Source organism: Ascaphus truei, unplaced genomic scaffold (assembly GCF_040206685.1).
Source record: "Ascaphus truei isolate aAscTru1 unplaced genomic scaffold, aAscTru1.hap1 HAP1_SCAFFOLD_541, whole genome shotgun sequence".
In the NCBI taxonomy this organism is placed as follows: Eukaryota; Metazoa; Chordata; class Amphibia; order Anura; family Ascaphidae; genus Ascaphus; species Ascaphus truei.
Window position 1 is genome coordinate 181,693 of NW_027456872.1, and position 22,551 is coordinate 204,243.

Consider the following 22,551-nt stretch of genomic DNA (forward strand, 5'->3'; position numbering starts at 1 on the left):
GAAAGTAGCTTGGTGGCCATCTTCGAAGACAAGAAATGCCCACTTTCTATAAATCCATTTTCTCTGTAACCAAAGGATCCTCCATCCGCCGCCACTAAGAACCCTCCCCAAAAAATCAGAGGGCATGAGGATGTATAGGATATAAACGGTATAAGAACATTTGAAAGAGTAACAAAAGAACATGTCAGAAGTGGGATTTGAACCCACGCCTCCATACAGAGACCAGAACACCCACTGACATGGGAAGATATCAAGCTTCAGTCTGGCACCTTAGACCACTCGGCCATCCTGACAACTGGGAGTCTTGTGCTCAGTAGAAGTGACTGATTGACTACGCACCCCTGGTCTGTGAGAGGCGGAAAGAGAGTTACTGAATACGATCATTGTATTGTATGTGAGTGATTGAATGGGTGCCTGTGAGAGAATGGGTAAAGGTCCAAAAGGCTGAGTGAATGGTTTCATGGCAGGATGTCACTCAATAGCATTCTGAGTGCATACAGGTGAGTGATTCAGTGAGTGAGTGAATGGCAGAATGTATCTTTGAGTGAAATAGTGAGTCTCTGTGTTTTAATGCTTCATTTATGAAAGGATATCACAAAAAAAAACTCAGCCAAGGTCATCCCCAGATAGAGGTATACAGGTAAGTACAAGTAAGGGCATTCCAATGATAGGAAGTAGAAGCAGTGTGTACGTATATTTTTATTTCTATTGCGCCAACTGTTTATGCAGCGCTTAAAAAAATTACAACACAAGGATAATAAAGTACTAACAATGGAAATAAGAGCAACAAGAAATCGACAACGTGAGGCAAAGGGAGACCCTGTCATGACAAGCTTACACTTTGTCATTGGTGGGCAACAAACGGCCCTCAAGGGCTTCACCTGTGGCCCCCAACCTCTTTATTTACATTTATAAATAATTGAATGCAATACTCCTTGATAAAGTGTATGTTCACACAAAACGCGTAGGAGGGTGTTAACCTCCACTTTTAGATAGATTAAATAAAGAAGATTTTTTACAATACATTTGCTTGGGACCCACTTTGGCGGTGCGCTGTTTTTTTTCTCTTTTTCGAGATGTTTCAGGAGACCAGAAGTAGATACACATCAGAAGAGCAGCAGCATTTTGATTTGATTGTAAAAGAGAGAAGTGTGAGGCATTGGTCACACTGGAACCAGTTTGACTGGTTAACTCAGTTTAGGAACACTTTACTCCCTAAAGTGCAAAGCTCTATGACAGGCTCAGACAATCCTATTTTGTTATCTAATGTAGGATGACCTCCTGACTATCGCTTATTAGGGATAAGGTCACACAGTCCTGGGTGTATATCTAATGCAGGATGTCCTCCTGACTGCAGATTACCTGCTAAATGGCAGTGCTGATGTCACAGGTCACACCCAAAAAGTCAGTCAGCAATGCTGACCAAAGCCGTAGCCATTAGTGATTGACTCGCCAAGAGAAAGTAGCTTGGTGGCCATCTTCGAAGACAGGAAATGACCACTTTCTATAAATCCATTTTCTCTGTAACCAAAGGATCCTCCACCCGCCGCCACTAAGAACCCTCCCCAAAAAATCAGAGGGCATGAGGATGTATAGGATATAAACGGTATAAGAACATTTGAAAGAGTAACAAAAGAACATGTCAGAAGTGGGATTTGAACCCACGCCTCCATACAGAGACCAGAACACCCACAGACATGGGAAGATATCAAGCTTGAGTCTGACGCCTTAGACCACTCGGCCATCCTGACAACTGGGAGTCTTGTACTCAGTAGAAGTGACTGATTGACTACGCACCCCTGGTCTGTGAGAGGCGGAAAGAGAGTTACTGAATACGATCATTGTATTGTATGTGAGTGATTGACTGGGTGCCTGTGAGAGAATGGGTAAATGTCCAGAAGGCTGAGTGAATGGTTTCATGGCAGGATGTCACTCAATAGCATTCTGAGTGCATACAGGTGAGTGATTCAGTGAGTGAGTGAATGGCAGAATGTATCTTTGAGTGAAATAGTGAGTCTCTGTGTTTTAATGCTTCATTTATGAAAGGATATCACAAAAAAAAACTCAGCCAAGGTCATCCCCAGATAGAGGTATACAGGTAAGTACAAGTAAGGGCATTCCAATGATAGGAAGTAGAAGCAGTGTGTACGTATATTTTTATTTCTATTGCGCCAACTGTTTATGCAGCGCTTAAAAAAATTACAACACAAGGATAATAAAGTACTAACAATGGAAATAAGAGCAACAAGAAATCGACAACGTGAGGCAAAGGGAGACCCTGTCATGACAAGCTTACACTTTGTCATTGGTGGGCAACAAACGGCCCTCAAGGGCTTCACCTGTGGCCCCCAACCTCTTTATTTACATTTATAAATAATTGAATGCAATACTCCTTGATAAAGTGTATGTTCACACGAAACGCGTAGGAGGGTGTTAACCTCCACTTTTAGATAGATTAAATAAAGAAGATGTTTTAGAATACATTTGCTTGGGACCCACTTTGGTGGTGCGCTGTTTTTTTCCTCTTTTTCGAGATGTTTCAGGAGACCAGAAGTAGATACACATCAGAAGAGCAGCAGCATTTTGAATTGATTGTAAAAGAGAGAAGTGTGAGGCATTGGTCACACTGGAACCAGTTTGACTGGTTAACTCAGTTTAGGAACACTTTACTCCCTAAAGTGCAAAGCTCTATGACAGGCTCAGACAATCCTATTTTGTTATCTAATGTAGGATGACCTCCTGACTATCGCTTATTAGGGATAAGGTCATACAGTCCTGGGTGTATATCTAATGCAGGATGTCCTCCTGACTGCAGATTACCTGCTAAATGGCAGTGCTGATGTCACAGGTCACACCCAAAAAGTCAGTCAGCAATGCTGACCAAAGCCGTAGCCATTAGTGATTGACTCGCCAAGAGAAAGTAGCTTGGTGGCCATCTTCGAAGACAGGAAATGCCCACTTTCTATAAATCCATTTTCTCTGTAACCAAAGGATCCTCCACCCGCCGCCACTAAGAACCCTCCCCAAAAAATCAGAGGGCATGAGGATGTATAGGATATTAGCGGTATAAGAACATTGGAAAGAGTAACAAAAGAACATGTCAGAAGTGGGATTTGAACCCACGCCTCCATACAGAGACCAGAACACCCACTGACATGGGAAGATATCAAGCTTGAGCCTGGCGCCTTAGACCACTCGGCCATCCTGACAACTTGGAGTCTAGTGCTCAGTAGAAGTGACTGATTGACTACGCACCCCTGGTCTGTGAGAGGCGGAAAGAGAGTTACTGAATACGATCATTGTATTGTATGTGAGTGATTGACTGGGTGCTTGTGAGAGAATGGTTAAATGCCCAGAAGGCTGAGTGAATGGTTTCATGGCAGGATGTCACTCAATAGCATTCTGAGTGCATACAGGTGAGTGATTCAGTGAGTGAGTGAATGGCAGAATGTATCTTTGAGTGAAATAGTGAGTCTCTGTGTTTTAATGCTTCATTTATGAAAGGATATCACAAAAAAAAAACTCAGCGAAAGTCATCCCCAGATAGAGGTATACAGGCAAGTACAAGTAAGGGCATTCCAATGATAGGAAGTAGAAGCAGTGTGTACGTATATTTTTATTTCTATTGCGCCAACTGTTTATGCAGCGCTTAAAAAAATTACAACACAAGGATAATAAAGTACTAACAATGGAAATAAGAGCAACAAGAAATCGACAACGTGAGGCAAAGGGAGACCCTGTCACGACAAGCTTACACTTTGTCATTGGTGGGCAACAAACGGCCCTCAAGGGCTTCACCTGTGGCCCCCAACCTCTTTATTTACATTTATAAATAATTGAATGCAATACTCCTTGATAAAGTGTATGTTCACACGAAACGCGTAGGAGGGTGTTAACCTCCACTTTTAGATAGATTAAATAAAGAAGATTTTTACACTACATTTGCTTGGGACCCACTTTGGCGGTGCACTGTTTTTTTTCTCTTTTTCGAGATGTTTCAGGAGACCAGAAGTAGATACACATCAGAAGAGCAGCAGCATTTTGAATTGATTGTAAAAGAGAGAAGTGTGAGGCATTGGTCACACTGGAACCAGTTTGACTGGTTAACTCAGTTTAGGAACACTATACTCCCTAAAGTGCAAAGCTCTATGACAGGCTCAGACAATCCTATTTTGTTATCTAATGTAGGATGACCTCCTGACTATCGCTTATTAGGGATAAGGTCACACAGTCCTGGGTGTATATCTAATGCAGGATGTCCTCCTGACTGCAGATTACCTGCTAAATGGCAGTGCTGATGTCACAGGTCACACCCAAAAAGTCAGTCAGCAATGCTGACCAAAGCCGTCGCCATTAGTGATTGACTCGCCAAGAGAAAGTAGCTTGGTGGCCATCTTCGAAGACAAGAAATGCCCACTTTCTATAAATCCATTTTCTCTGTAACCAAAGGATCCTCCACCCGCCGCCACTAAGAACCCTACCCAAAAAATCAGAGGGCATGAGGATGTATAGGATATTAACGGTATAAGAACATTTGAAAGAGTAACAAAAGAACATGTCAGAAGTGGGATTTGAACCCACGCCTCCATACAGAGACCAGAACACCCACTGACATGGGAAGATATCAAGCTTGAGTCTGGCGCCTTAGACCACTCGGCCATCCTGACAACTTGGAGTCTTGTGCTCAGTAGAAGTGACTGATTGACTACGCACCCCTGGTCTGTGAGAGGCGGAAAGAGAGTTACTGAATACGATCATTGTATTGTATGTGAGTGATTGACTGGGTGCCTGTGAGAGAATGGGTAAATGTCCACAAGGCTGAGTGAATGGTTTCATGGCAGGATGTCACTCAATAGCATTCTGAGTGCATACAGGTGAGTGATTCAGTGAGTGAGTGAATGGCAGAATGTATCTTTGAGTGAAATAGTGAGTCTCTGTGTTTTAATGCTTCATTTATGAAAGGATATCACAAAAAAAAAACTCAGCCAAGGTCATCCCCAGATAGAGGTATACAGGTAAGTACAAGTAAGGGCATTCCAATGATAGGAAGTAGAAGCAGTGTGTACGTATATTTTTATTTCTATTGCGCCAACTGTTTATGCAGCGCTTAAAAAAATTACAATACAAGGATAATAAAGTACTAACAATGGAAATAAGAGCAACAAGAAATCGACAACGTGAGGCAAAGGGAGACCCTTTCATGACAAGCTTACACTTTGTCATTGGTGGGCAACAAACGGCCCTCAAGGGCTTCACCTGTGGCCCCCAACCTCTTTATTTACATTTATAAATAATTGAATGCAATACTCCTTGATAAAGTGTATGTTCACACGAAACGCGTAGGAGGGTGTTAACCTCCACTTTTAGATAGATTAAATAAAGAAGATGTTTTAGAATACATTTGCTTGGGACCCACTTTGGTGGTGCGCTGTTTTTTTCCTCTTTTTCGAGATGTTTCAGGAGACCAGAAGTAGATACACATCAGAAGAGCAGCAGCATTTTGAATTGATTGTAAAAGAGAGAAGTGTGAGGCATTGAGTCTGGCGCCTTAGACCACTCGGCCATCCTGACAACTTGGAGTCTTGTGCTCAGTAGAAGTGACTGATTGACTACGCACCCCTGGTCTGTGAGAGGCGGAAAGAGAGTTACTGAATACGATCATTGTATTGTATGTGAGTGATTGACTGGGTGCCTGTGAGAGAATGGGTAAATGTCCACAAGGCTGAGTGAATGGTTTCATGGCAGGATGTCACTCAATAGCATTCTGAGTGCATACAGGTGAGTGATTCAGTGAGTGAGTGAATGGCAGAATGTATCTTTGAGTGAAATAGTGAGTCTCTGTGTTTTAATGCTTCATTTATGAAAGGATATCACAAAAAAAAAACTCAGCCAAGGTCATCCCCAGATAGAGGTATACAGGTAAGTACAAGTAAGGGCATTCCAATGATAGGAAGTAGAAGCAGTGTGTACGTATATTTTTATTTCTATTGCGCCAACTGTTTATGCAGCGCTTAAAAAAATTACAATACAAGGATAATAAAGTACTAACAATGGAAATAAGAGCAACAAGAAATCGACAACGTGAGGCAAAGGGAGACCCTTTCATGACAAGCTTACACTTTGTCATTGGTGGGCAACAAACGGCCCTCAAGGGCTTCACCTGTGGCCCCCAACCTCTTTATTTACATTTATAAATAATTGAATGCAATACTCCTTGATAAAGTGTATGTTCACACGAAACGCGTAGGAGGGTGTTAACCTCCACTTTTAGATAGATTAAATAAAGAAGATGTTTTAGAATACATTTGCTTGGGACCCACTTTGGTGGTGCGCTGTTTTTTTCCTCTTTTTCGAGATGTTTCAGGAGACCAGAAGTAGATACACATCAGAAGAGCAGCAGCATTTTGAATTGATTGTAAAAGAGAGAAGTGTGAGGCATTGGTCACACTGGAACCAGTTTGACTGTTTAACTCAGTTTAGGAACACTATACTCCCTAAAGTGCAAAGCTCTATGACAGGCTCAGACAATCCTATTTTGTTATCTAATGTAGGATGACCTCCTGACTATCGCTTATTAGGGATAAGGTCACACAGTCCTGGGTGTATATCTAATGCAGGATGTCCTCCTGACTGCAGATTACCTGCTAAATGGCAGTGCTGATGTCACAGGTCACACCCAAAAAGTCAGTCAGCAATGCTGACCAAAGCCGTCGCCATTAGTGATTGACTCGCCAAGAGAAAGTAGCTTGGTGGCCATCTTCGAAGACAGGAAATGCCCACTTTCTATAAATCCATTTTCTCTGTAACCAAAGGATCCTCCACCCGCCGCCACTAAGAACCCTACCCAAAAAATCAGAGGGCATGAGGATGTATAGGATATTAACGGTATAAGAACATTTGAAAGAGTAACAGAAGAACATGTCAGAAGTGGGATTTGAACCCACGCCTCCATACAGAGACCAGAACACCCACTGACATGGGAAGATATCAAGCTTGAGTCTGGCGCCTTAGACCACTCGGCCATCCTGACAACTTGGAGTCTTGTGCTCAGTAGAAGTGACTGATTGACTACGCACCCCTGGTCTGTGAGAGGCGGAAAGAGAGTTACTGAATACGATCATTGTATTGTATGTGAGTGATTGACTGGGTGCCTGTGAGAGAATGGGTAAATGTCCACAAGGCTGAGTGAATGGTTTCATGGCAGGATGTCACTCAATAGCATTCTGAGTGCATACAGGTGAGTGATTCAGTGAGTGAGTGAATGGCAGAATGTATCTTTGAGTGAAATAGTGAGTCTCTGTGTTTTAATGCTTCATTTATGAAAGGATATCACAAAAAAAAACTCAGCCAAGGTCATCCCCAGATAGAGGTATACAGGTAAGTACAAGTAAGGGCATTCCAATGATAGGAAGTAGAAGCAGTGTATACGTATATTTTTATTTCTATTGCGCCAACTGTTTATGCAGCGCTTAAAAAAATTACAACACAAGGATAATAAAGTACTAACAATGGAAATAAGAGCAACAAGAAATCGACAACGTGAGGCAAAGGGAGACCCTTTCATGACAAGCTTACACTTTGTCATTGGTGGGCAACAAACGGCCCTCAAGGGCTTCACCTGTGGCCCCCAACCTCTTTATTTACATTTATAAATAATTGAATGCAATACTCCTTGATAAAGTGTATGTTCACACGAAACGCGTAGGAGGGTGTTAACCTCCACTTTTAGATAGATTAAATAAAGAAGATTTTTACACTACATTTGCTTGGGACCCACTTTGGCGGTGCACTGTTTTTTTTCTCTTTTTCGAGATGTTTCAGGAGACCAGAAGTAGATACACATCAGAAGAGCAGCAGCATTTTGAATTGATTGTAAAAGAGAGAAGTGTGAGGCATTGGTCACACTGGAACCAGTTTGACTGGTTAACTCAGTTTAGGAACACTATACTCCCTAAAGTGCAAAGCTCTATGACAGGCTCAGACAATCCTATTTTGTTATCTAATGTAGGATGACCTCCTGACTATCGCTTATTAGGGATAAGGTCACACAGTCCTGGGTGTATATCTAATGCAGGATGTCCTCCTGACTGCAGATTACCTGCTAAATGGCAGTGCTGATGTCACAGGTCACACCCAAAAAGTCAGTCAGCAATGCTGACCAAAGCCGTCGCCATTAGTGATTGACTCGCCAAGAGAAAGTAGCTTGGTGGCCATCTTCGAAGACAAGAAATGCCCACTTTCTATAAATCCATTTTCTCTGTAACCAAAGGATCCTCCACCCGCCGCCACTAAGAACCCTACCCAAAAAATCAGAGGGCATGAGGATGTATAGGATATTAACGGTATAAGAACATTTGAAAGAGTAACAAAAGAACATGTCAGAAGTGGGATTTGAACCCACGCCTCCATACAGAGACCAGAACACCCACTGACATGGGAAGATATCAAGCTTGAGTCTGGCGCCTTAGACCACTCGGCCATCCTGACAACTTGGAGTCTTGTGCTCAGTAGAAGTGACTGATTGACTACGCACCCCTGGTCTGTGAGAGGCGGAAAGAGAGTTACTGAATACGATCATTGTATTGTATGTGAGTGATTGACTGGGTGCCTGTGAGAGAATGGGTAAATGTCCACAAGGCTGAGTGAATGGTTTCATGGCAGGATGTCACTCAATAGCATTCTGAGTGCATACAGGTGAGTGATTCAGTGAGTGAGTGAATGGCAGAATGTATCTTTGAGTGAAATAGTGAGTCTCTGTGTTTTAATGCTTCATTTATGAAAGGATATCACAAAAAAAAAACTCAGCCAAGGTCATCCCCAGATAGAGGTATACAGGTAAGTACAAGTAAGGGCATTCCAATGATAGGAAGTAGAAGCAGTGTGTACGTATATTTTTATTTCTATTGCGCCAACTGTTTATGCAGCGCTTAAAAAAATTACAATACAAGGATAATAAAGTACTAACAATGGAAATAAGAGCAACAAGAAATCGACAACGTGAGGCAAAGGGAGACCCTTTCATGACAAGCTTACACTTTGTCATTGGTGGGCAACAAACGGCCCTCAAGGGCTTCACCTGTGGCCCCCAACCTCTTTATTTACATTTATAAATAATTGAATGCAATACTCCTTGATAAAGTGTATGTTCACACGAAACGCGTAGGAGGGTGTTAACCTCCACTTTTAGATAGATTAAATAAAGAAGATGTTTTAGAATACATTTGCTTGGGACCCACTTTGGTGGTGCGCTGTTTTTTTCCTCTTTTTCGAGATGTTTCAGGAGACCAGAAGTAGATACACATCAGAAGAGCAGCAGCATTTTGAATTGATTGTAAAAGAGAGAAGTGTGAGGCATTGAGTCTGGCGCCTTAGACCACTCGGCCATCCTGACAACTTGGAGTCTTGTGCTCAGTAGAAGTGACTGATTGACTACGCACCCCTGGTCTGTGAGAGGCGGAAAGAGAGTTACTGAATACGATCATTGTATTGTATGTGAGTGATTGACTGGGTGCCTGTGAGAGAATGGGTAAATGTCCACAAGGCTGAGTGAATGGTTTCATGGCAGGATGTCACTCAATAGCATTCTGAGTGCATACAGGTGAGTGATTCAGTGAGTGAGTGAATGGCAGAATGTATCTTTGAGTGAAATAGTGAGTCTCTGTGTTTTAATGCTTCATTTATGAAAGGATATCACAAAAAAAAAACTCAGCCAAGGTCATCCCCAGATAGAGGTATACAGGTAAGTACAAGTAAGGGCATTCCAATGATAGGAAGTAGAAGCAGTGTGTACGTATATTTTTATTTCTATTGCGCCAACTGTTTATGCAGCGCTTAAAAAAATTACAATACAAGGATAATAAAGTACTAACAATGGAAATAAGAGCAACAAGAAATCGACAACGTGAGGCAAAGGGAGACCCTTTCATGACAAGCTTACACTTTGTCATTGGTGGGCAACAAACGGCCCTCAAGGGCTTCACCTGTGGCCCCCAACCTCTTTATTTACATTTATAAATAATTGAATGCAATACTCCTTGATAAAGTGTATGTTCACACGAAACGCGTAGGAGGGTGTTAACCTCCACTTTTAGATAGATTAAATAAAGAAGATGTTTTAGAATACATTTGCTTGGGACCCACTTTGGTGGTGCGCTGTTTTTTTCCTCTTTTTCGAGATGTTTCAGGAGACCAGAAGTAGATACACATCAGAAGAGCAGCAGCATTTTGAATTGATTGTAAAAGAGAGAAGTGTGAGGCATTGGTCACACTGGAACCAGTTTGACTGTTTAACTCAGTTTAGGAACACTATACTCCCTAAAGTGCAAAGCTCTATGACAGGCTCAGACAATCCTATTTTGTTATCTAATGTAGGATGACCTCCTGACTATCGCTTATTAGGGATAAGGTCACACAGTCCTGGGTGTATATCTAATGCAGGATGTCCTCCTGACTGCAGATTACCTGCTAAATGGCAGTGCTGATGTCACAGGTCACACCCAAAAAGTCAGTCAGCAATGCTGACCAAAGCCGTCGCCATTAGTGATTGACTCGCCAAGAGAAAGTAGCTTGGTGGCCATCTTCGAAGACAGGAAATGCCCACTTTCTATAAATCCATTTTCTCTGTAACCAAAGGATCCTCCACCCGCCGCCACTAAGAACCCTACCCAAAAAATCAGAGGGCATGAGGATGTATAGGATATTAACGGTATAAGAACATTTGAAAGAGTAACAGAAGAACATGTCAGAAGTGGGATTTGAACCCACGCCTCCATACAGAGACCAGAACACCCACTGACATGGGAAGATATCAAGCTTGAGTCTGGCGCCTTAGACCACTCGGCCATCCTGACAACTTGGAGTCTTGTGCTCAGTAGAAGTGACTGATTGACTACGCACCCCTGGTCTGTGAGAGGCGGAAAGAGAGTTACTGAATACGATCATTGTATTGTATGTGAGTGATTGACTGGGTGCCTGTGAGAGAATGGGTAAATGTCCACAAGGCTGAGTGAATGGTTTCATGGCAGGATGTCACTCAATAGCATTCTGAGTGCATACAGGTGAGTGATTCAGTGAGTGAGTGAATGGCAGAATGTATCTTTGAGTGAAATAGTGAGTCTCTGTGTTTTAATGCTTCATTTATGAAAGGATATCACAAAAAAAAACTCAGCCAAGGTCATCCCCAGATAGAGGTATACAGGTAAGTACAAGTAAGGGCATTCCAATGATAGGAAGTAGAAGCAGTGTATACGTATATTTTTATTTCTATTGCGCCAACTGTTTATGCAGCGCTTAAAAAAATTACAACACAAGGATAATAAAGTACTAACAATGGAAATAAGAGCAACAAGAAATCGACAACGTGAGGCAAAGGGAGACCCTTTCATGACAAGCTTACACTTTGTCATTGGTGGGCAACAAACGGCCCTCAAGGGCTTCACCTGTGGCCCCCAACCTCTTTATTTACATTTATAAATAATTGAATGCAATACTCCTTGATAAAGTGTATGTTCACACGAAACGCGTAGGAGGGTGTTAACCTCCACTTTTAGATAGATTAAATAAAGAAGATGTTTTAGAATACATTTGCTTGGGACCCACTTTGGTGGTGCGCTGTTTTTTTCCTCTTTTTCGAGATGTTTCAGGAGACCAGAAGTAGATACACATCAGAAGAGCAGCAGCATTTTGAATTGATTGTAAAAGAGAGAAGTGTGAGGCATTGGTCACACTGGAACCAGTTTGACTGTTTAACTCAGTTTAGGAACACTATACTCCCTAAAGTGCAAAGCTCTATGACAGGCTCAGACAATCCTATTTTGTTATCTAATGTAGGATGACCTCCTGACTATCGCTTATTAGGGATAAGGTCACACAGTCCTGGGTGTATATCTAATGCAGGATGTCCTCCTGACTGCAGATTACCTGCTAAATGGCAGTGCTGATGTCACAGGTCACACCCAAAAAGTCAGTCAGCAATGCTGACCAAAGCCGTCGCCATTAGTGATTGACTCGCCAAGAGAAAGTAGCTTGGTGGCCATCTTCGAAGACAGGAAATGCCCACTTTCTATAAATCCATTTTCTCTGTAACCAAAGGATCCTCCACCCGCCGCCACCACTAAGAACCCTCCCCAAAAAATCAGAGGGCATGAGGATGTATAGGATATTAACGGTATAAGAACATTGGAAAGAGTAACCAAAGAACATGTCAGAAGTGGGATTTGAACCCACGCCTCCATACAGAGACCAGAACACCCACTGACATGGGAAGATATCAAGCTTGAGTCTGGTGCCTTAGACCACTCAGCCATCCTGACAACTTGGAGTCTTGTGCTCAGTAGAAGTGACTGATTGACTACGCACCCCTGGTCTGTGAGAGGCGGAAAGAGAGTTACTGAATACGATCATTGTATTGTATGTGAGTGATTGACTGGGTGCCTGTGAGAGAATGGGTAAATGTCCAGAAGGCTGAGTGAATGGTTTCATGGCAGGATGTCACTCAATAGCATTCTGAGTGCATACAGGTGAGTGATTCAGTGAGTGAGTGAATGGCAGAATGTATCTTTGAGTGAAATAGTGAGTCTCTGTGTTTTAATGCTTCATTTATGAAAGGATATCACAAAAAAAACCTCAGCCAAGGTCATCCCCAGATAGAGGTATACAGGTAAGTACAAGTAAGGGCATTCCAATGATAGGAAGTAGAAGCAGTGTGTACGTATATTTTTATTTCTATTGCACCAACTGTTTATGCAGCGCTTAAAAAAATTACAACACAAGGATAATAAAGTACTAACAATGGAAATAAGAGCAACAAGAAATCGACAACGTGAGGCAAAGGGAGACCCTGTCATGACAAGCTTACACTTTGTCATTGGTGGGCAACAAACGGCCCTCAAGGGCTTCACCTGTGGCCCCCAACCTCTTTATTTACATTTATAAATAATTGAATGCAATACTCCTTGATAAAGTGTATGTTCACACGAAACGCGTAGGAGGGTGTTAACCTCCACTTTTAGATAGATTAAATAAAGAAGATTTTTTACAATACATTTGCTTGGGACCCACTTTGGCGGTGCGCTGTTTTTTTTCTCTTTTTCGAGATGTTTCAGGAGACCAGAAGTAGATACACATCAGAAGAGCAGCAGCATTTTGAATTGATTGTAAAAGAGAGAAGTGTGAGGCATTGGTCACACTGGAACCAGTTTGACTGGTTAACTCAGTTTAGGAACACTTTACTCCCTAAAGTGCAAAGCTCTATGACAGGCTCAGACAATCCTATTTTGGTATCTAATGTAGGATGACCTCCTGACTATCGCTTATTAGGGATAAGGTCACACAGTCCTGGGTGTATATCTAATGCAGGATGTCCTCCTGACTGCAGATTACCTGCTAAATGGCAGTGCTGATGTCACAGGTCACACCCAAAAAGTCAGTCAACAATGCTGACCAAAGCCGTCGCCATTAGTGATTGACTCGCCAAGAGAAAGTAGCTTGGTGGCCATCTTCGAAGACAAGAAATGCCCACTTTCTATAAATCCATTTTCTCTGTAACCAAAGGATCCTCCACCCGCCGCCACTAAGAACCCTCCCCAAAAAATCAGAGGGCATGAGGATGTATAGAATATAAACGGTATAAGAACATTTGAAAGAGTAACAAAAGAACATGTCAGAAGTGGGATTTGAACCCACGCCTCCATACAGAGACCAGAACACCCACTGACATGGGAAGATATCAAGCTTGAGTCTGGCGCCTTAAACCACTCGGCCATCCTGACAACTTGGAGTCTTGTGCTCAGTAGAAGTGACTGATTGACTACGCACCCCTGGTCTGTGAGAGGCGGAAAAAGAGTTACTGAATACGATCATTGTATTGTATGTGAGTGATTGAATGGGTACCTGTGAGAGAATGGGTAAATGTCCAAAAGGCTGAGTGAATGGTTTCATGGCAGGATGTCACTCAATTGCATTCTCAGTGCATACAGGTGAGTTATTCAGTGAGTGAGTGAATGGCAGAATGTATCTTTGAGTGAAATAGTGAGTCTCTGTGTTTTAATGCTTCATTTATGAAAGGATATCACAAAAAAAAACTCAGCCAAGGTCATCCCCAGATAGAGGTATACAGGTAAGTACAAGTAAGGGCATTCCAATGATAGGAAGTAGAAGCAGTGTGTACGTATATTTTTATTTCTATTGCGCCAACTGTTTATGCAGCGCTTAAAAAAATTACAACACAAGGATAATAAAGTACTAACAATGGAAATAAGAGCAACAAGAAATCGACAACGTGAGGCAAAGGGAGACCCTGTCATGACAAGCTTACACTTTGTCATTGGTGGGCAACAAACGGCCCTCAAGGGCTTCATCTGTGGCCCCCAACCTCTTTATTTACATTTATAAATAATTGAATGCAATACTCCTTGATAAAGTGTATGTTCACACGAAACGCGTAGGAGGGTGTTAACCTCCACTTTTAGATAGATTAAATAAAGAAGATTTTTTACAATACATTTGCTTGGGACCCACTTTGGCGGTGCGCTGTTTTTTTTCTCTTTTTCGAGATGTTTCAGGAGACCAGAAGTAGATACACATCAGAAGAGCAGCAGCATTTTTGAATTGATTGTAAAAGAGAGAAGTGTGGGGCATTGGTCACACTGGAACCAGTTTGACTGGTTAACTCAGTTTAGGAACACTTTACTCCCTAAAGTGCAAAGCTCTATGACAGGCTCAGACAATCCTATTTTGGTATCTAATGTAGGATGACCTCCTGACTATCGCTTATTAGGGATAAGGTCACACAGTCCTGGGTGTATATCTAATGCAGGATGTCCTCCTGACTGCAGATTACCTGCTAAATGGCAGTGCTGATGTCACAGGTCACACCCAAAAAGTCAGTCAGCAATGCTGACCAAAGCCGTCGCCATTAGTGATTGACTCGCCAAGAGTAAGTAGCTTGGTGGCCATCTTCGAAGACAGGAAATGCCCACTTTCTATAAATCCATTTTCTCTGTAACCAAAGGATCCTCCACCCGCCGCCACTAAGAACCCTCCCCAAAAAATCAGAAGGCATGAGGATGTATAGGATATAAACGGTATAAGAACATTTGAAAGAGTAACAAAAGAACATGTCAGAAGTGGGATTTGAACCCACACCTCCATACAGAGACCAGAACACCCACTGACATGGGAAGATATCAAGCTTGAGTCTGGCGCCTTAGACCACTCGGCCATCCTGACAACTTGGAGTCTTGTGCTCAGTAGAAGTGACTGATTGACTACGCACCCCTGGTCTGTGAGAGGCGGAAAGAGAGTTACTGAATACGATCATTGTATTGTATGTGAGTGATTGACTGGGTGCCTGTGAGAGAATGGGTAAATGTCCACAAGGCTGAGTGAATGGTTTCATGGCAGGATGTCACTCAAGAGCATTCTGAGTGCATACAGGTGAGTGATTCAGTGAGTGAGTGAATGGCAGAATGTATCTTTGAGTGAAATAGTGAGTCTCTGTGTTTTAATGCTTCATTTATGAAAGGATATCACAAAAAAAAAACTCAGCCAAGGTCATCCCCAGATAGAGGTATACAGGTAAGTAGAAGTAAGGGCATTCCAATGATAGGAAGTAGAAGCAGTGTGTACGTATATTTTTATTTCTATTGCGCCAACTGTTTATGCAGCGCTTAAAAAAATTACAACACAAGGATAATAAAGTACTAACAATGGAAATAAGAGCAACAAGAAATCGACAACGTGAGGCAAAGGGAGACCCTGTCATGACAAGCTTACACTTTGTCATTGGTGGGCAACAAACGGCCCTCAAGGGCTTCACCTGTGGCCCCCAACCTCTTTATTTACATTTATAAATAATTGAATGCAATACTCCTTGATAAAGTGTATGTTCACACGAAACGCGTAGGAGGGTGTTAACCTCCACTTTTAGATAGATTAAATAAAGAAGATTTTTTACAATACATTTGCTTGGGACCCACTTTGGCGGTGCGCTGTTTTTTTTCTCTTTTTCGAGATGTTTCAGGAGACCAGAAGTAGATACACATCAGAAGAGCAGCAGCATTGTTGAATTGATTGTAAAAGAGAGAAGTGTGAGGCATTGGTCACACTGGAACCAGTTTGACTGGTTAACTCAGTTTAGGAACACTTTACTCCCTAAAGTGCAAAGCTCTATGACAGGCTCAGATAATCCTATTTTGGTATCTAATGTAGGATGACCTCCTGACTATCGCTTATTAGGGATAAGGTCACACAGTCCTGGGTGTATATCTAATGCAGGATGTCCTCCTGACTGCAGATTACCTGCTAAATGGCAGTGCTGATGTCACAGGTCACACCCAAAAAGTCAGTCAGCAATGCTGACCAAAGCCGTCGCCATTAGTGATTGACTCGCCAAGAGAAAGTAGCTTGGTGGCCATCTTCGAAGACAAGAAATGCCCACTTTCTATAAATCCATTTTCTCTGTAACCAAAGGATCCTCCACCCGCCGCCACTAAGAACCCTCCCCAAAAAATCAGAGGGCATGAGGATGTATAGGATATAAACGGTATAAGAACATTTGAAAGAGTAACAAAAGAACATGTCAGAAGTGGGATTTGAACCCACACCTCCATACAGAGACCAGAACACCCACTGACATGGGAAGATATCAAGCTTGAGTCTGGCGCCTTAGACCACTCGGCCATCCTGACAACTTGGAGTCTTGTGCTCAGTAGAAGTGACTGATTGACTACGCACCCCTGGTCTGTGAGAGGCGGAAAGAGAGTTACTGAATACGATCATTGTATTGTATGTGAGTGATTGACTGGGTGCCTGTGAGAGAATGGGTAAATGTCCACAAGGCTGAGTGAATGGTTTCATGGCAGGATGTCACTCAATAGCATTCTCAGTGCATACAGGTGAGTGATTCAGTGAGTGAGTGAATGGCAGAATGTATCTTTGAGTGAAATAGTGAGTCTCTGTGTTTTAATGCTTCATTTATGAAAGAATATCACAAAAAAAAAACTCAGCCAAGGTCATCCCCAGATAGAGGTATACAGGTAAGTACAAGTAAGGGCATTCCAATGATAGGAAGTAGAAGCAGTGTGTACGTATATTTTTATTTCTATTGCGCCAACTGTTTATGCAGCGCTTAAAAAAATTACAACACAAGGATAATAAAGTACTAACAATGGAAATAAGAGCAACAAGAAATCGACAACGTGAGGCAAAGGGAGACCCTGTCATGACAAGCTTACACTTTGTCATTGGTGGGCAACAAACGGCCCTCAAGGGCTTCACCTGTGGCCCCCAACCTCTTTATTTACATTTATAAATAATTGAATGCAATACTCCTTGATAAAGTGTATGTTCACACGAAACGCGTAGGAGGGTGTTAACCTCCACTTTTAGATAGATTAAATAAAGAAGATTTTTTACAATACATTTGCTTGGGACCCACTTTGGCGGTGCGCTGTTTTTTTTCTCTTTTTCGAGATGTTTCAGGAGACCAGAAGTAGATACACATCAGAAGAGCAGCAGCATTTTTGAATTGATTGTAAAAGAGAGAAGTGTGAGGCATTGGTCACACTGGAACCAGTTTGACTGGTTAACTCAGTTTAGGAACACTTTACTCCCTAAAGTGCAAAGCTCTATGACAGGCTCAGATAATCCTATTTTGGTATCTAATGTAGGATGACCTCCTGACTATCGCTTATTAGGGATAAGGTCACACAGTCCTGGGTGTATATCTAATGCAGGATGTCCTCCTGACTGCAGATTACCTGCTAAATGGCAGTGCTGATGTCACAGGTCACACCCAAAAAGTCAGTCAGCAATGCTGACCAAAGCCGTCGCCATTAGTGATTGACTCGCCAAGAGAAAGTAGCTTGGTGGCCATCTTCGAAGACAAGAAATGCCCACTTTCTATAAATCCATTTTCTCTGTAACCAAAGGATCCTCCACCCGCCGCCACTAAGAACCCTCCCCAAAAAATCAGAGGGCATGAGGATGTATAGGATATAAACGGTATAAGAACATTTGAAAGAGTAACAAAAGAACATGTCAGAAGTGGGATTTGAACCCACACCTCCATACAGAGACCAGAACACCCACTGACATGGGAAGATATCAAGCTTGAGTCTGGCGCCTTAGACCACTCGGCCATCCTGACAACTTGGAGTCTTGTGCTCAGTAGAAGTGACTGATTGACTACGCACCCCTGGTCTGTGAGAGGCGGAAAGAGAGTTACTGAATACGATCATTGTATTGTATGTGAGTGATTGACTGGGTGCCTGTGAGAGAATGGGTAAATGTCCACAAGGCTGAGTGAATGGTTTCATGGCAGGATGTCACTCAATAGCATTCTGAGTGCATACAGGTGAGTGATTCAGTGAGTGAGTGAATGGCAGAATGTATCTTTGAGTGAAATAGTGAGTCTCTGTGTTTTAATGCTTCATTTATGAAAGAATATCACAAAAAAAAAACTCAGCCAAGGTCATCCCCAGATAGAGGTATACAGGTAAGTACAAGTAAGGGCATTCCAATGATAGGAAGTAGAAGCAGTGTGTACTTATATTTTTATTTCTATTGCGCCAACTGTTTATGCAGCGCTTAAAAAAATTACAACACAAGGATAATAAAGTACTAACAATGGAAATAAGAGCAACAAGAAATCGACAACGTGAGGCAAAGGGAGACCCTGTCATGACAAGCTTACACTTTGTCATTGGTGGGCAACAAACGGCCCTCAAGGGCTTCACCTGTGGCCCCCAACCTCTTTATTTACATTTATAAATAATTGAATGCAATACTCCTTGATAAAGTGTATGTTCACACGAAACGCGTAGGAGGGTGTTAACCTCCACTTTTAGATAGATTAAATAAAGAAGATTTTTTACAATACATTTGCTTGGGACCCACTTTGGCGGTGCGCTGTTTTTTTTCTCTTTTTCGAGATGTTTCAGGAGACAAGAAGTAGATACACATCAGAAGAGCAGCAGCATTTTGAATTGATTGTAAAAGAGAGAAGTGTGAGGCATTGGTCACACTGGAACCAGTTTGACTGGTTAATTCAGTTTAGGAACACTTTACTCCCTAAAGTGCAAAGCTCTATGACAGGCTCAGACAATCCTATTTTGTTATCTAATGTAGGATGACCTCCTGACTATCGCTTATTAGGGATAAGGTCACACAGTCCTGGGTGTATATCTAATGCAGGATGTCCTCCTGACTGCAGATTACCTGCTAAATGGCAGTGCTGATGTCACAGGTCACACCCAAAAAGTCAGTCAACAATGCTGACCAAAGCCGTCGCCATTAGTGATTGACTCGCCAAGAGAAAGTAGCTTGGTGGCCATCTTCGAAGACAAGAAATGCCCACTTTCTATAAATCCATTTTCTCTGTAACCAAAGGCTCCTCCACCCGCCGCCACTAAGAACCCTCCCCAAAAAATCAGAGGGCATGAGGATGTATAGGATATAAACGGTATAAGAACATTTGAAAGAGTAACAAAAGAACATGTCAGAAGTGGGATTTGAACCCACGCCTCCATACAGAGACCAGAACACCCACTGACATGGGAAGATATCAAGCTTGAGTCTGGCGCCTTAGACCACTCGGCCATCCTGACAACTTGGAGTCTTGTGCTCAGTAGAAGTGACTGATTGACTACGCACCCCTGGTCTGTGAGAGGCGGAAAGAGAGTTACTGAATACGATCATTGTATTGTATGTGAGTGATTGAATGGGTGCCTGTGAGAGAATGGGTAAATGTCCAAAAGGCTGAGTGAATGGTTTCATGGCAGGATGTCACTCAATAGCATTCTGAGTGCATACAGGTGAGTGATTCAGTGAGTGAGTGAATGGCAGAATGTATCTTTGAGTGAAATAGTGAGTCTCTGTGTTTTAATGCTTCATTTATGAAAGGATATCACAAAAAAAAACTCAGCCAAGGTCATCCCCAGATAGAGGTATACAGGTAAGTACAAGTAAGGGCATTCCAATGATAGGAAGTAGAAGCAGTGTGTACGTATATTTTTATTTCTATTGCGCCAACTGTTTATGCAGCGCTTAAAAAAATTACAACACAAGGATAATAAAGTACTAACAATGGAAATAAGAGCAACAAGAAATCGACAACGTGAGGCAAAGGGAGACCCTGTCATGACAAGCTTACACTTTGTCATTGGTGGGCAACAAACTGCCCTCAAGGGCTTCATCTGTGGCCCCCAACCTCTTTATTTACATTTATAAATAATTGAATGCAATACTCCTTGATAAAGTGTATGTTCACACGAAACGTGTAGGAGGGTGTTAACCTCCACTTTTAGATAGATTAAATAAAGAAGATTTTTTACAATACATTTGCTTGGGACCCACTTTGGCGGTGCGCTGTTTTTTTTCTCTTTTTCGAGATGTTTCAGGAGACCAGAAGTAGATACACATCAGAAGAGCAGCAGCATTTTTGAATTGATTGTAAAAGAGAGAAGTGTGGGGCATTGGTCACACTGGAACCAGTTTGACTGGTTAACTCAGTTTAGGAACACTTTACTCCCTAAAGTGCAAAGCTCTATGACAGGCTCAGACAATCCTATTTTGGTATCTAATGTAGGATGACCTCCTGACTATCGCTTATTAGGGATAAGGTCACACAGTCCTGGGTGTATATCTAATGCAGGATGTCCTCCTGACTGCAGATTACCTGCTAAATGGCAGTGCTGATGTCACAGGTCACACCCAAAAAGTCTGTCAGCAATGCTGACCAAAGCCGTCGCCATTAGTGATTGACTCGCCAAGAGAAAGTAGCTTGGTGGCCATCTTCGAAGACAAGAAATGCCCACTTTCTATAAATCCATTTTCTCTGTAACCAAAGGATCCTCCACCCGCCGCCACTAAGAACCCTCCCCAAAAAATCAGAGGGCATGAGGATGTATAGGATATAAACGGTATAAGAACATTTGAAAGAGTAACAAAAGAACATGTCAGAAGTGGGATTTGAACCCACGCCTCCATACAGAGACCAGAACACCCACTGACATGGGAAGATATCAAGCTTGAGTCTGGCACCTTAGACCACTCGGCCATCCTGACAACTTGGAGTCTTGTGTTCAGTAGAAGTGACTGATTGACTACGCACCCCTGGTCTGTGAGAGGCGGAAAGAGAGTTACTGAATACGATCATTGTATTGTATGTGAGTGATTGAATGGGTGCCTGTGAGAGAATGGGTAAATGTCCAAAAGGCTGAGTGAATGGTTTCATGGCAGGATGTCACTCAATTGCATTCTGAGTGCATACAGGTGAGTGATTCAGTGAGTGAGTGAATGGCAGAATGTATCTTTGAGTGAAATAGTGAGTCTCTGTATTTTAATGCTTCATTTATGAAAGGATATCACAAAAAAAAAACTCAGCCAAGGTCATCCCCAGATAGAGGTATACAGGTAAGTACAAGTAAGGGCATTCCAATGATAGGAAGTAGAAGCAGTTTGTACGTATATTTTTATTTCTATTGCACCAACAGTTTATGCAGCGCTTAAAAAAATTACAACACAAGGATAATAAAGTACTAACAATGGAAATAAGAGCAACAAGAAATCGACAACGTGAGGCAAAGGGAGACCCTGTCATGACAAGCTTACACTTTGTCATTGGTGGGCAACAAACGGCCCTCAAGGGCTACAGCTGTGGCCCCCAACCTCTTTATTTACATTTATAAACAATTGAATGCAATACGCCTTGATAAAGTGTATGTTCACACAAAACGCGTAGGAGAGTGTTAACCTCCACTTTTAGATGGTTTAAATAAAGAAGATTTTTTACAATACATTTGCTTGGGACCCACTTTGGAGGTGCGCTGTTTTTTTTCTCTTTTTCGAGATGTTTCAGGAGACCAGAAGTAGATACACATCAGAAGAGCAGCAGCATTTCGAATTGATTGTAAAAGAGAGAAGTGTGAGGCATTGGTCACACTGGAACCAGTTTGACTGGTTAACTCAGTTTAGGAACTCTTTACTCCCTAAAGTGCAAAGCTCTATGATAGGCTCAGACAATCCTATTTTGTTATCTAATGTAGGATGACCTCCTGACTATCGCTTATTAGGGATAAGGTCACACAGTCCTGGGTATATATCTAATGCAGGGTGTCCTCCTGACTGCAGATTACCTGCTAAATGGCAGTGCTGATGTCACATGTCACACCCAAAAAGTCAGTCAGCAATGCTGACCAAAGCCGTCGCCATTAGTGATTGACTCGCCAAGAGAAAGTAACTTGGTGGCCATCTTCGAAGACAGGAAATCCCCACTTTCTATAAATCCATTTTCTCTGTAACCAAAGGATCCTCCACCCGCCGCCACTAAGAACCCTCCCCAAAAAATCAGAGGGCATGAGGATGTATAGGATATAAACGGTATAAGAACATTTGAAAGAGTAACAAAAGAACATGTCAGAAGTGGGATTTGAACCCACGCCTCCATACAGAGACCAGAACACCCACTGACATGGGAAGATATCAAGCTTGAGTCTGGCGCCTTAGACCACTCGGCCATCCTGACAACTTGGAGTCTTGTGCTCAGTAGAA

The 22,551-nt window shown here is 42.3% G+C and overlaps 15 non-coding genes across 15 annotated transcripts; all 15 read right to left on the bottom strand.

Annotated features, from left to right (window-relative positions):
• Positions 1-182: 182 nt before the first annotated feature.
• Positions 183-293, bottom strand: TRNAF-GAA (transfer RNA phenylalanine (anticodon GAA)). The gene is made up of 2 exons: positions 256-293; positions 183-228 (listed from the first exon to the last, which is right to left on the bottom strand). It is a non-coding gene; the product is annotated as a tRNA-Phe (tRNA).
• Positions 294-1,640: 1,347 nt separating this feature from the next.
• On the bottom strand, positions 1,641-1,751 carry TRNAL-CAA (transfer RNA leucine (anticodon CAA)). The gene is made up of 2 exons: positions 1,714-1,751; positions 1,641-1,686 (listed from the first exon to the last, which is right to left on the bottom strand). It is a non-coding gene; the product is annotated as a tRNA-Leu (tRNA).
• A 1,347-nt stretch (positions 1,752-3,098) lies between these two features.
• TRNAL-CAA (transfer RNA leucine (anticodon CAA)) lies at positions 3,099-3,209 on the bottom strand. The gene is made up of 2 exons: positions 3,172-3,209; positions 3,099-3,144 (listed from the first exon to the last, which is right to left on the bottom strand). It is a non-coding gene; the product is annotated as a tRNA-Leu (tRNA).
• A 1,347-nt stretch (positions 3,210-4,556) lies between these two features.
• Positions 4,557-4,667, bottom strand: TRNAL-CAA (transfer RNA leucine (anticodon CAA)). Its single transcript has 2 exons — positions 4,630-4,667; positions 4,557-4,602 (listed from the first exon to the last, which is right to left on the bottom strand). It is a non-coding gene; the product is annotated as a tRNA-Leu (tRNA).
• A 2,252-nt stretch (positions 4,668-6,919) lies between these two features.
• Positions 6,920-7,030, bottom strand: TRNAL-CAA (transfer RNA leucine (anticodon CAA)). The gene is made up of 2 exons: positions 6,993-7,030; positions 6,920-6,965 (listed from the first exon to the last, which is right to left on the bottom strand). It is a non-coding gene; the product is annotated as a tRNA-Leu (tRNA).
• A 1,346-nt stretch (positions 7,031-8,376) lies between these two features.
• On the bottom strand, positions 8,377-8,487 carry TRNAL-CAA (transfer RNA leucine (anticodon CAA)). The gene is made up of 2 exons: positions 8,450-8,487; positions 8,377-8,422 (listed from the first exon to the last, which is right to left on the bottom strand). It is a non-coding gene; the product is annotated as a tRNA-Leu (tRNA).
• A 2,252-nt stretch (positions 8,488-10,739) lies between these two features.
• On the bottom strand, positions 10,740-10,850 carry TRNAL-CAA (transfer RNA leucine (anticodon CAA)). The gene is made up of 2 exons: positions 10,813-10,850; positions 10,740-10,785 (listed from the first exon to the last, which is right to left on the bottom strand). It is a non-coding gene; the product is annotated as a tRNA-Leu (tRNA).
• A 1,350-nt stretch (positions 10,851-12,200) lies between these two features.
• Positions 12,201-12,311, bottom strand: TRNAL-CAA (transfer RNA leucine (anticodon CAA)). The gene is made up of 2 exons: positions 12,274-12,311; positions 12,201-12,246 (listed from the first exon to the last, which is right to left on the bottom strand). It is a non-coding gene; the product is annotated as a tRNA-Leu (tRNA).
• A 1,347-nt stretch (positions 12,312-13,658) lies between these two features.
• On the bottom strand, positions 13,659-13,769 carry TRNAL-CAA (transfer RNA leucine (anticodon CAA)). Its single transcript has 2 exons — positions 13,732-13,769; positions 13,659-13,704 (listed from the first exon to the last, which is right to left on the bottom strand). It is a non-coding gene; the product is annotated as a tRNA-Leu (tRNA).
• A 1,348-nt stretch (positions 13,770-15,117) lies between these two features.
• Positions 15,118-15,228, bottom strand: TRNAL-CAA (transfer RNA leucine (anticodon CAA)). Its single transcript has 2 exons — positions 15,191-15,228; positions 15,118-15,163 (listed from the first exon to the last, which is right to left on the bottom strand). It is a non-coding gene; the product is annotated as a tRNA-Leu (tRNA).
• A 1,349-nt stretch (positions 15,229-16,577) lies between these two features.
• TRNAL-CAA (transfer RNA leucine (anticodon CAA)) lies at positions 16,578-16,688 on the bottom strand. The gene is made up of 2 exons: positions 16,651-16,688; positions 16,578-16,623 (listed from the first exon to the last, which is right to left on the bottom strand). It is a non-coding gene; the product is annotated as a tRNA-Leu (tRNA).
• Positions 16,689-18,037: 1,349 nt separating this feature from the next.
• TRNAL-CAA (transfer RNA leucine (anticodon CAA)) lies at positions 18,038-18,148 on the bottom strand. The gene is made up of 2 exons: positions 18,111-18,148; positions 18,038-18,083 (listed from the first exon to the last, which is right to left on the bottom strand). It is a non-coding gene; the product is annotated as a tRNA-Leu (tRNA).
• Positions 18,149-19,496: 1,348 nt separating this feature from the next.
• On the bottom strand, positions 19,497-19,607 carry TRNAL-CAA (transfer RNA leucine (anticodon CAA)). The gene is made up of 2 exons: positions 19,570-19,607; positions 19,497-19,542 (listed from the first exon to the last, which is right to left on the bottom strand). It is a non-coding gene; the product is annotated as a tRNA-Leu (tRNA).
• A 1,348-nt stretch (positions 19,608-20,955) lies between these two features.
• TRNAL-CAA (transfer RNA leucine (anticodon CAA)) lies at positions 20,956-21,066 on the bottom strand. The gene is made up of 2 exons: positions 21,029-21,066; positions 20,956-21,001 (listed from the first exon to the last, which is right to left on the bottom strand). It is a non-coding gene; the product is annotated as a tRNA-Leu (tRNA).
• A 1,348-nt stretch (positions 21,067-22,414) lies between these two features.
• Positions 22,415-22,525, bottom strand: TRNAL-CAA (transfer RNA leucine (anticodon CAA)). Its single transcript has 2 exons — positions 22,488-22,525; positions 22,415-22,460 (listed from the first exon to the last, which is right to left on the bottom strand). It is a non-coding gene; the product is annotated as a tRNA-Leu (tRNA).
• Positions 22,526-22,551: the final 26 nt, after the last annotated feature.